This window comes from Bos indicus, chromosome 5 (assembly GCF_029378745.1).
Source record: "Bos indicus isolate NIAB-ARS_2022 breed Sahiwal x Tharparkar chromosome 5, NIAB-ARS_B.indTharparkar_mat_pri_1.0, whole genome shotgun sequence".
NCBI lineage: Eukaryota > Metazoa > Chordata > Mammalia > Artiodactyla > Bovidae > Bos > Bos indicus.
Genome location: NC_091764.1, coordinates 29721291 through 29734298, shown reverse-complemented (window position 1 = coordinate 29734298; position 13008 = coordinate 29721291). Strand labels below are relative to the sequence as shown.

Here is a 13008-nt window from a genome sequence, read left to right as displayed (position 1 = left end):
GAGCCTAGTTATAATGATTCAAAATTAACAGTCTGAAACCACAATTATCTTTGTACAGGTTGAGGAAGGCATAGCAACCCATTCCAGTATTCTTGCCTGGAGAATCCTCATGGGCTACAGTCCATAGCATGACAAAGAGTTGGACACGACTGAGCAACTAAGCATAGCACAGCATATATATAGATATGTATAGCTATACGTATATATATAGCTTTTATAATTAAATGTTCATATCTTTGGAAGAAATGATGCTAAAGCTGAAACTCCAGTACTTTGGCCACCTCATGCGAAGAGTTGACACCCCACTCCAGTACTCTTGCCTGGAAAATCCCATGGACGGAGGAGCCTGGTAGGCTGCAGTCCATGGGGTCGCTAGGAGTCGGGCACAACTGAGAGACTTCACTTTCACTCTTCACTTTCATGCATTGGAGAAGGAAATGGCAACCCACTCCAGTGTTCTTGCCTGGAGAATCCCGGGGACGGGAGAGCCTGATGGGCTGCCGTCTATGGGGTCGCACAGAGTCGGACACGACTGAAGCAACTTAGCAGTAGCAGCAGCAGTATCTATTAAGTAACATTAGGAAAATCACTCTAAGCCTTAGTCTTATCATCTCAAAGATGTTCTTTTAGCCTAGTGATAAAATAAGTGCTTAATAAATAAGGACAGTGGTGGTGGTAATAAAAATAGCTAAAATTCGTCAAACATTTGCCACGTGCTAAATGCTGTTTTAATTCTTTTGCAAATATAAACTTATTAATCCTCATAATAACAAACTCAGAATAGTATTGTCCCACTTTACAGATGAAGAAATTGAGGCCCAGAGGGGTTAAATAAGTCTTAGCTCATATTTTTTAGGAAGCTGGGATGGAAACAAAATCATAATCTCAAGCACAAAAGATAAATCAGTCATGCAGTTCCAACCCACACTGTTCTTCACTGTAACTTATTTTTGCTAAATCAGCAATTTTTAAAAAGGCGCATCTTTGATGTTGTCTCTTTGAAACTAATAGTGATGACCAGGAAAACTTGCTGTTTAGTTAGTTGGTAAGTCATGTCCGACTCTCTTGCAACCCCATGAACTGTAGCCTGTCAGGCTCCTCTGTCCATGGGATTCTCCAGGCAAGAATACCGGAGTGAGCTGCCATTTCCTTCTCCGGGGTATCTTCCCGACCGAGGGATCGAACTTGTGTCTTCTGCATTGGCAGGCACATTCTTAATCACTGAGCCACAAGGGGACTTCCAGAAAAACTATGGCTGCTCAAAACACTGACACTATTTCTCTGCACCAGAAACTCTAAATCTCTGTCAAAAGGGCCAAATTTTAGGTGTTCTCAACACCTCCGTAAAAACTCTAAGTTGAAGATAATAAAATTATCATTTTCCTACATGCTTCTATTACTTTATTCATCCATTTAAATATTTTCTTGTACTTTTGAAACCCACATTTGCTTTTTACATAATTGTGGTAATCTCACAAAGCTTATTTAGACAGATAAAAGAGTAACCTCTAATCATAGCCTTTACAAACTAACGTGAGTTTAAAGTTTTTAGGTCGTGAAAAGTGAACCAGGAAACTTTCTAATCTTTTTTTTTCTTTAAATTAAGGACTTAACAGATCTAATCCAAGTTTAATTCTCCCTCTTCCCCCAGATCTAATTTGTTATTTATTCACTAAGTTCTTCCACCCAAGTTGATAATTAACTCATTGTTAGGACAATCATAGACCAAGGCAGTGAGGTTTTTCTTCCAGTATTTTTTCACACATAGCAATGAAAATCTCTTTCAATACGTGAAAAAACCAAACCAAAAACTCTACAGATAATGTTGGCAATAATTTCACATTTAAAGTGAAAAGTAGAGAAAAGTACAGTTAATTGTAAAAACAATGTAGAAATATAGAGTTGACTGAGGCCATTATACAAAACATAGATTTAACTCTGAATACTTGTTTTTCCTTTAACCTTTATATCATTTCATACTTTAACATCAGCTGCATCAAATATCAGTACCTGGTACAGGGTAGGGGCTCACTAAATATCTGTTACACAAATGAAAAACAAATCATGCTAGCTCTCAGTCACCAGGTATCTTGACAAAGGAATGCCCACCTACATAACTGAGTATCTATCCATAAACTACATACTCCCAGGTCTTGCCAGTTACATGCTAATTAAAACAAAGTGGCTAATTAGTTTTCTTTGCAATGTCAAAGCAAAAGAAATACATACACTTATTTAAGAAGGCTGCTTCTGTTAAAGATATAACTTCCTTATACCAGTTCTTTGTCCTTAATAATTAATCAAGTTTTCTCCAAATACAGGGCTTCTAAGTTTCACTCCTGGCCATTTCCAGGAAGGGCCTGGCTTTCATTCTTATCTGAAATTTTAGATGATGTATTTTTTTCAGGACTTGTTCAATCTGAAAAGCCAGCGCAGATCAATTTAACCAATCCCTTCAAGCAAGAGAATTAAAACAGTTTTACTGAAAAGTGATTCTTCCCTAGGCAAGTTCTATAATCCTTCCTTTCTGTAAAAATCTTAGAAGCTAACCCAGAACAATGCTTTAATCAAGCACAAACATAGCTGAAGCTGGTCACATAAAAAATTACCAAATCACACAGGCACAGAAGTGATAAAATTTTGTTACTTGTGTGAACCAGTCCTGTGCATCTTATTTCTTAAGGACTGTCTTCTGCACTGGCAGGCAGATTCTTACCACTGTTTTTAAAAAGTCATTGAGAGGCATTTTTTGAGTAATGAGAGGTCTTTTAGTTACCAGGGGAAAGTCAATCAACTCTTTAGGAAGGTCTCAGTTTCTTCATCTCAAAAACAGCTAATAATTCACAAGGGATGGTTTTTGAGGATGAAATGAGAAAATAAAAGTATAAATTGCTATAAAAACTATTATAATTCTTAATAAAATTTCAAGTCAGTTTCAAGGAAAAAAATACTGGAATTAAAAATTATTCTACCCAATGAAGAGAAATTGGAAAAAAAAAAGTAGAACTGATTAGTTCCATTGTCTGGTTTCACTAGATGTTAACAAGAAACCCCTTGTTTAACACTGTTGCTAAAAACCTTTCTAATCAAAACACTGTCCTATTTCAGGACATGTAGTAAGTAAAAGGAAAGTACTTTCATCTTTCCTTGAGAACTCTAGGTAGCTTTCTTCTTTTCCTCCCGGAGAAGAAAGCAGAAAAAGTTTCTGGGTGCTTGAAGATTCTAGTGTGTTAGTTCTAGTTTTGCTATACTAGCTTTTAAAAATGTCACGAGAGCTAACAGATTAGTATTGGCCAGCAGTAATCACCCTGAAAGTACATGCTGACAGTGGTAGTAAAATAGTGGCCTAGATCCTGGGAACACCTTGGAAAACCTGCACTCAGATGGAAATGAATCCTGCCTATCACAGTACCCAAACCTTTGTCCAGCTACCTTCAGAAATCCTCAGAGACTGCTACCTGATTTGAACCCTGATGGAACTACTTCAGCTGTTGTCCATTAAAAAAATACACACAGTTAATTGTGTAACACACACAACAAAACTCTTGGATTGCAAACCAAACCAAAACTTTTAAAATCAAGAAGTCTATCTTCAAGGCTCATTCATTCATTCAACAAATATTTGAGCACTTACCCTGTGTCAGGCAGAGTTCTATTTGCTAAGTATATAAGATAAAAAGTGACAGACAAGCTCTCTGCTCTCATGCAGCTTCCATTCCACTGGGGAAGCTGGACAATTCAACACTGTGATTAAATGAAACACTGTGACAATTAAACACTGTGATCAGTGCTGTGAAGGAAATACAAAGAGAGTAATTGGAGTGGTGGTAGGAAAGGGGGCAGATACTTCAGATAGTGGTCAGGGAAGCCCTCTTTGAGTGAATGACATTTGAGCTGAAACCTGAATGAGGAGGAGGAGACAGCCAGCCAGCCAGGTGAAGAGAAAAGATAGAAAATAGCAAATGCAAAGTCCCTGAGGCAGGAATGATGGCAAGGGAATGAGTCAGAAGTATGAAATGATGACAGAGATGAGTGGCAGCCAGTTTAAATAAGGATTTACCGGGGATGGTAGAAGATTTTAATGTCATTCTAAGTGTGATGTGAAGTCAAATGCTGTTAGATAATCGTGTTTGTAAGATGAAGATATGTGTAATACATTCTATGAGTATAAAAGTGCTTATTACATGCATAATGGCTACATTCAAAATGAAAAGGAAAGGCAAGGTTCTCACACTTAGAAGATTTTCAGTGTTTTAAGGAAGCAATAATTCATAAATAGTGACAGCACTAGGGTGACAAATGAAGTAAAAATAAAGTGCTAACTGAAGACTGGGGAGGGAGTCACTGATTCAAATAGAAGACTTAAGAAAAGGCTTCATATTTTTAAAGTAAAAAAAAATTTTTTGAGCTCTTAAAGAAAAATGGATTTAAGCAGGAGTGGGGGAAGGAGGGGAGTCTGAGGCTGTGGGAACTGCATAAGCAAAGGCACAGAGGCAGGAAAAGACAGGGTGGGTCCAGGAAACCATGAATCATTGCCTGGCTACAATTGCATGGCTGCAGTGCCAGGTGGGTGGGTAGTGATGTGAGAGATAAGTCTGGAGAAATAGGCTGTCAGGGTGTGGGAGTTGGGGTCCTGAATGGCATGTTGAGAAATTTAGACTTAATTTACTTGGGCTTTGGCTTTAAGTGTGTAAGAGAATCTCTTCAGGTACTTGTTAAAACTGCTAATTTCCATGCCCCATCCCTCCAGATACATTGATTTATAAGTCTAAGTGGGACCTAAGAATCTCCTTTTTAAACAAATACTCCAGGTGATTCTAAAAGAGGTAATCAGGAAACCATACTTTGAAAATCGGTGTACTATTTTTATTTATTTTTTTTTATGACAAGTCTGGGCTGAAAGGGAAAAACTGAAGCCAACTCTAAGGATTGCTCAAGGTCTCTAACAAAAAGGGGGAACCTGACATAGAAGACCGATAACAGAGCCTTTATTGGGACTTTCCTGGATGTCCAGTGGTTAAGACTCCACAGAGGGTGTGAGTTCAATCCCTAGTCTGGGAACTAAGATCCCACATGGTGAGGTACAGTTAATAAAATAAAATTTTAAAAAACTCTTTTTTAAAAAAAGGGCCATTATCACTGTTGGGATAGAATCAACCAAAGTTGGTGATTAGATGTGGGAGGAGAGAAGAACAGAAGTGTTCAAGACAACTTCAAACCTTGTCCTTAGGGAAATTAGGTGGGCACAGGTGCCTGGTGGAGAGAGACCATCTGCAAGGTCTATGAGGTGTTGGAAATGTGGATCTGGGGGCTCAGGAGATATGCAGAGGCACTAAACATGCTGCTTAGGTACTCCAAAGTAAATTCAACACAAATTAAACAATATAAAAAGTAAAACCATAAAATTCAGAAGGGAATTGAAGTGAGTACTTAAACCCATCTCTGGGTGGCAAAAAGACTTTTAAACATAAAAGTAATAAAAGAAATCCCAAAGAAAAAGATCTGTAAATAAGTAATAATATACCACATACAAAATTAAAATAACTAACATTTGACCATCAAACAAGCCATTGATATTCTAAAGAGCTTACTGGAATCCCTGAAAGTCCAGTGGTTAGGACTTGGAGCTTTCACTGCTGGGGTCCAGGTTCGATCCTTGGTGCGAGAACTAAGAAGATCCTGCAAGCAGCAAAGTTGCTGCTGCTGCTGCTAAGTCACTTCAGTCGTGTCTGACTCTGTGTGACCCCATAGACGGCAGCCCACCAGGCTCCCCCATCCCTGGGATTCTCCAGGCGAGAACACTGGAGTGGGCTGCCATTTCCTTCTCCAATGCATGAAAGTGAAAAGTGAAAGTGAAGTCACTCAGTCGTGTCCGACTCTTCACGACCCCATGGACTGCAGCCTACCAGGCTCCTCTGTCCATGGGATTTTCCAGGCAAGAGTATTGGAGTGGGGTGCCATCACCTTCTCCGAAGCAGCAAAGTTATCCCCTCCTAAAAAACCCCACTAAGAATAGTTTCTGTGTGGAATAGTGGAAGTTATTAGATAACTTGGCAACTTAAACATCTTGTCATAAAGAGACTTGCTTTATACGCAGTAAAGATGATTGGGCTTTGTGGCATAGACTCGCAGGGCTCTTTTGATGTACTTTACAAGACAGTCAAGTGTCAATCTAGGAGAGTGCCTAAATATACTAATTGTTGTAACTTACCTTGTCTTGAGGGCACAAATACACTAAATTGCCCCCAAGCTCCACTAAGCCTTGCTACCTCTAAGGAAACTGCCTTTACTACATCCAGTCTTTCCTGAGGCTCCATATATTTAAATTGTGTGAAGGGTTAGGAAGGACAGGAAATCATTTCACAATGTCGAGTGAGCAGGGGCTCATAAATCATCCTTTTAGCACATAGAATCAATAGCTCAACCCTCTCATCTTACAGATGAGGCTCAGAGAGGATGAAAGACTTGCCAAGATCACCTAAGTGGCTGATTCCCAACCCGGAGTCAGGAATCCTGACTCTCAAATGGCATCCCTTCCATTTTGTAGTGCTGCTCCATCCATCATGAGCTGTGGATTCTCAAAACAATTGATATTTAAAACATCACAATTGCAACTTCTATATGCTTTCTACTTTATCACTCTACTCATTCAGTTTGCTCTAATAAAAACCTGTACTCCCTCCCCCAAAGCCCCAAATAAATGAGAGAACTCCAAAAAACAAACAAAAAACAAAATTAAAATGTTCAGGCATTCATTTAAAAATGGGAACAGATTAACCAAAAGACAATTCACAGAAATGAAAATGAAGGTATGAAAAATATTCACTCTTACTAGTAATTAGATAAATATATATTTAATCTCTTTTACTTATCAAATTAGTAAAGATTAAAAAATAAGATTCAAAGTTACAAAGATACACAAAGATAGGCCCTCACAATCACTGCAAGTGAGAATATTAATCTAGTCTTTATGAAAACGCAATTTGACAGCAGTATTTTTTAAATTTTCATGCTCTTTGACCCACTAATTAAACTTCTGAGAATCTAACCTAAGAAAATAATGAGTGATTTGTACAAAAATTTATGCATAAATTTGTTCTCAATTTTTTTCACTTGTTAATAATGGTGTAAAAAATCAAAACATCCAAACACACAGTTAAATTTTGCACCATTGATAGAATAGGGTATTAAACATCTATTTAAATTGTTTTCAAATAATTTTGATGTTGAGGAAAACCATGATATGATGTAGATGGAAAAGCAGATACAAAATTCTACTGTAGTAAAATGAACCCAACTACCTGTATGTTTATGTCAGTGTGTCTGTGGGTATCAAAGACAAAAAAAAGACTTAAAGGAAGTGAAGTGAAAGATGCTCAGGCATGTCTGACTCTCTGCAATACCTGGACTATACAGTCCATGGAATTCTCCAGGCCAGAATACTGGAGTGGGTAGCCTTTCCCTTCTTCAGGGGATCTTCCCAATCCAGGGATCGAACTCAGGTCTCCCACATTGTGGGCAGATTCTTTACCAACTGAGCTATCAGGGAAGCAAATAGGACTTCTCACCAGAACAAATTATGGGCTAGTCTATCTTCTTCATAATTTATTTTTTTCCCTCATTTTCTATAATTAGCAATATAATTCTTATTTTCAAAATATGTATGTTTGTATATATGAATATAGAACAAGAATTGTATATAACATGAAAAAAGATTTTAAAAATGATTAATTTGTAAATCACTCACATAGAGGTGTCGGTTGAAGTCACGGAAATAGATCAGATTGTTCAGGGGGAGAGTATAAGGAGAACAGGATGCTGGAGAGGGTCACAGCAAACACACACATTTAAGGGGCAAAAAGACTGAATTAGTGAACGAGCATAGAAGGAAGTAGCTAGATGGAGAACCAGGCATTGTCACATCAAGAAAGCCACATGAGGGACTTCTCTGGTGGTCCAGTGGTTAAGAAATCTGTACTTCCACTGCAGGGGGTGCAGGTTTGATCCCTGGTTGGGAAACTAATATTCTGCATGCCACATGGTGTGGCCACAAAAAAGAAAGCCACATAATACGAAGAACCAGAAAAGTTGTCCATATGGTCAAATGTTGCCAGCAGTAAGGAGGAGGATAGTGACAGGGCCATTAGAGGGAAATCACTGGGTACTACACATGAACAGACTGGTTTCCTCTAGTTCTGGTGAAAGAAAGTGAAAGTGTTAGTCACTCAGTCGTGTCCAACTCTTTATGACCCCATAGACTGTCGTCCACCAGGCTCCTCTGTCCATGGAATGCTCCAGGCAAGAATATTGGAGTGGGTTGCCATTCCCTTCTCCAGGGGATCCTCCTGACCCAGGGATCGAACCTGGGTCTCCAGCATTATAGGCAGATTCTTACCATCTGAGCCACCAGGGAAACTTCTAATTCTGGTGGTGGAAGCCCAATCTGAGCAAATGGTACCTATTCAATAAAACTGACTGTGAAGAAAAGAAGTCCTGTGCCTAAATTATCTGTTTAAACTTCAGTTTATGGGGGGGAAAAGATTGTGGAAATCTAAAACCAAGTAAAAGCATATTAGGATGACTAATCTATTGGTAATGAAACAAAAATTGGCAATACTTTGGTGTACAAGAAAAAACATGTTTGAGGGATTGTAAAGTTTCCATATAGTAAGCTCTGTTATAGAATAATTAAGGGAAAAAACAGCTCCACACTTGTTATCAGAAGGACAAAAAAACTGTTACCTTTTTTCCCTAAAGATGCAGGTTCTCAGTTTCAGAGCAGTATTAAAATATTATTTAAAAGTAAAAATAATGTAAAATATCACAGTATCATGTTAACTTCTTGAAACTGGACATGTGAAGTTTCTAGAAACATTTTCAAATATAAACAAATCATTTGACATGCTCAATAATGGATTGTTTGTTGAGTCAAACCTTGTCTTTTTGTAATAATCAGATGAAATTAACCTTCTCATAGGCCATTAATTAAATATACAATTTGTCAATGATAAACAAATGTCCTAGTCTGGAGAGGGGATGTTGATAATGGGGGTGGCCATGGATATGGACTTCCAATCTACAGAACTGAGAGATAATAAATAAATGTTGGCTTAAGAAACTAAAAAAACAAAAAAAAAATCTCGTCTTTTTTATGAAAAGATGTCTGCATTAGCAGAATAACTTGACTGAGTCTCAAGGACTCTCTATCCAGCCACAGAATAAACACACCAGAATGGGCCTGCCAGGAGTACCATTTACCATAGAATCTCAATCCCTCAACCCTCAAGCAGAAACTACTCAATTTACAACCACTCATTTTGTTACTAAAGAACCTTGAGAGTCTGTGTTAAGTAACTTAACATCGCCTGGAGATTACTGTACACAATCCAAAATAAAGTACCTAAACTTCCTATCAAAAAACATGCAGTGAATAGACCATGCATGTGTGCTCAGCCATATTGGAGTCTTTTTGCAACCCCATGGACTGTAGCCCACCAGTCTCCTCTGTCCATGGGGTTCCCAGGTAAGAATACTGGACTGGGTTGCCATTTCCTACTTCAGGGGATCTTCCTGACCTGGAGGTCGAACCTGCATCTCTTGTGTCTCCTGAATTGGCAGGCGGATGCATTCTTTATCACTGCACCACCTGGAAAGCCAGTTCATCAAGTACCATGGCTCACATTGCCAGAGGAAACAACCATCACCTGTATTATTAACTCACAATCTCTATTTTAAAAATGAAAAACATAATCATATAGAAGAGGCTGTGGCATGTTCATCTTGTAAATATTAGAACACTGGCACACAGCAGGCAGTTAGTAAATGCTTCATATAGTTACTCTAAATGAAGAATACTCAAGAATACCATAAACTTCAGATCATTAACACTCTGCAAAGAATCTTCAAACATTTCTGACCTCTTCCTCCCCCACCCCATCCCCTGCTCCAAAAAAAAAAAAAAGAAAGAAAAAGACATTTTGAGGGTACCTTAGCAAGAAAAAGTATCCTCTGTCTTTAAGGTGTGCTGTTAACAGAACTATTTTCACTTCTGAAGCTTTCTTTCCTTAGAATTATGAGATTAAAATTTGGCCCACCTTTAACCAGAATCTGGAACAAATTTGAATGTACCAAGTTAAACAAAGTTACACAATGGGCCAATTTTTACAAATACACTGTTTTGCTAATGTTGCCAATACACTGTTCTCTTCCCAGAGGCTGCTCTAGAGTTCAGGGACTACAAGATAACAACACTTCCGGGCCCAATACTGAACGGTGAAAATAGCCCCATCAGCTATTCACCAAACTGCACAGAATTAATGACAAGTCATAATTCCATTATCAAAATGCTATAATGTTGACAGAACACAATATGAGTGACACAAATACATGGACTGAAGAGAATCACTCAGTATTGCTCAGAGGTTCTTGTTGTTTATTCTGTTTTGTGTTCAAGGAAAAGTAGAGGAGGGATTTTTAAAACACTGTATGTTCTGTGCTCCTACAGCACTCTGGGTTGATCTCTAGTATAGCACTGACCTCACTAATACTCTAAGTTGTATCTACTGACCTGTCTAACCCATTTGATTTTATTCTTTTAGAATAGGAACATTTAGAACTTTGAATTCACAGAATCGACGATACAAACGGCACTCAATAAATGTTCTGTCCACAAAGTTAAACCCGGCGGTGGCGGTGAGACTATGGGCGATGAGACGATGGGAGGGCCTTGAGCACAAAGAGGAGCCAGGTGGAGTCTGTGAGACTATAGGCTTAGAGCTATTTTGGACAACGTGAGAAACAGCCAAGGCGATGAGACCGGCTATGGGACCCTGGCAGTGTGTTGCAGACAGAGGAGAACTCAGCAATGGCCAGGGGACAAATAACCATGGGATGGTTTGGGGGGAGTTCCTAGGGCTGAGACAGACTGCGGCCACCACCTGGGCAAGTGACCAGGAAACAGTGAGCTCCTGGAATGCTCTGGAACTTTCAGAGTGTCTTTCAAGGATTCAGCCGTGAACTGGGGGTGTTAAGTATTCAGTAGCTAAAAAGTAGGAATATTTTAAAAACACAGCAGTTTATTTTTAAATTAATTTTCTATTTAATTAATATACTTATTTTAAATGAAATATTTCAAGTTTCCAGTTTTATAATAAATATATATAAGGTATTTAAAGTATAATTTTGTTTAACAATAGCATTTTAATAAACATTATTTAAACTAAAAATAAATAAATAAATAAATAAATGTTCTGTCCAAAAAATAAGTTCTTAAAGTGATTACTGAGTACCATACTACATGTTGTTCTATCAATGCAAAACAAATACACACACACACTCCCTTTTTTGAAGGTCAACCTAGAACATGATCATCCTTCATCCAGGTTGTAACTCCGCAGGAACTTAAGTGCTCGTTGAGGCTCATCTTCTTTTGTGTCTACATCAGACCTCAGAACAAAGCATTATTTCATGGCTTCTAAAATACTTATCATTTGTTAATAGTAATTATGCAGATGAAATGTATTCCATTTAATCATCTAAAGCAAGAGCAAACGAAAGAATATCCAATGCAAAAGAAGACCTCTCTCCTTTAAAGGGTCACTGTCTTAATGGCTAATAACTCCCTAAGTATCTTTGACTAACTTGAAAAGTCAAGCTAATAGAACCACCTGGATTAGGCAGAGTTTTGAAAGCTGGAATTAAGTGAAAGATAATATTAGCTCAAATATCTCTCACCAGGATCGTAAGCACCAGTAAGGAAGGGTGCCAGATGGTTAGCTCCTAGCTCCTACAGCTTCAGGCTTAGTAGGTGTAGCCCGGGGTGTACAATTACCTTATATTAACACCCACGTATTGACAGGTGCCAGCGACTTGTACACGATAGCGATTCTGGGGTGACACATCCAGCTGTAAGGCCTGCTATAGTATCAACGTATCTCAAAAGGGTGTAAGAATCTTAAAGGGTTCAGCTGGCAGAATGGAAGGGGAGAAATATCGAAGAGGAAGAGAATGGCTGAAAATGAAGAATGAAAAACAACAGTTAGATTATCAGAATATTTCTCTGGGAGACTATTTTGAATTTTGAACTGCCGCTTTCCTCCACCACACTTATATAGTGAGAAAGGAGTGTTCCAGAGGGAAGAGGAGGGGGTCCGATCAGTTCCCGCCCTCAGTCAGCAAAGGCTCCGCTCTACATAATTACTCCCAACCCCATTCTTGCCTGGAGAATTCCAGGAACGGGGGAGCCTGGTGGGCAGCAGTCTATGGGGTCACACAGAGTCGGACACGACTGAAGCGACTTAGCAGCAGCAGCAGCCAGCACAGTACCCAGAAGTGAAGAAGGAGCAAAGGATCAGCAGTTCCTCCACTCCCTTTCTCGAGGGGGAGGGGTTCACGCTCCTTGTATTCCCCTCACCCGAAGCAGTCGCGGGAGAAAAAGGGTGTGGAGGGAATCCGGGGTCTCCGTGGACTCTCCGGCTGCGGAGGATGTGGAGAGAGAAGACCCTTACCTGGCTAAAAGCGGTCTTTCTTCTGCGCTGCTATCAGCCCCGCCACGGGTCCCTGGCGTTCTGCCTCGCGCACCTGTCGCGACCTAGCTCCAACACCTACAGCTCTCTGCGGCCCCGCCCCGGTCCGGCTCAGAGCCCCGCCCCGGACCCCGCCCACAGCCGCGGAGGCGCGCACGTCGGCCCGCCTCCTGCGCGGCCTCGGGGTGGGCGTGCGCGCCGCTGGTTGCGTGTTCTTTCCTTGAGACTGTTCGCCGTGCTCCCTTTTGCGGCGTAGGAGCCGTGAGGGGCGTGGCTGCATTTTCGTGGGACTGTTTCTAAACTCTCCTTTCTGAGGAGAGCACGCACCTGCACGGCTTAGGGCTCAGTGCTTCTGTACTTTGGCTTTAACCCTTTGACTCCCAGCTACCACATTGACTCAATAGCGACTAGTTTTGTCCTGGTTCAAGTGTAGGCCAGTCACCAACCAGGTTCTTGGTGCTTTTGGGGTAAGTTCTGTGCAGGG

At 39.9% G+C, this 13008-nt stretch overlaps 1 protein-coding gene across 2 annotated transcripts in view; it reads right to left on the bottom strand.

Moving 5' to 3' along the window:
* The window catches only part of LIMA1 (LIM domain and actin binding 1), a 92090-nt gene extending 79449 nt beyond the window's left edge, over positions 1 to 12641 (bottom strand). For both annotated transcript variants that reach the window (XM_019960591.2, XM_019960592.2), the window contains exon 1: positions 12507 to 12641. The gene's annotated coding sequence lies outside the window, so the exon portion shown is untranslated. The remainder of the gene's footprint in view (positions 1 to 12506) is intronic.
* Between the last annotated feature and the right edge of the window lie 367 nt (positions 12642 to 13008).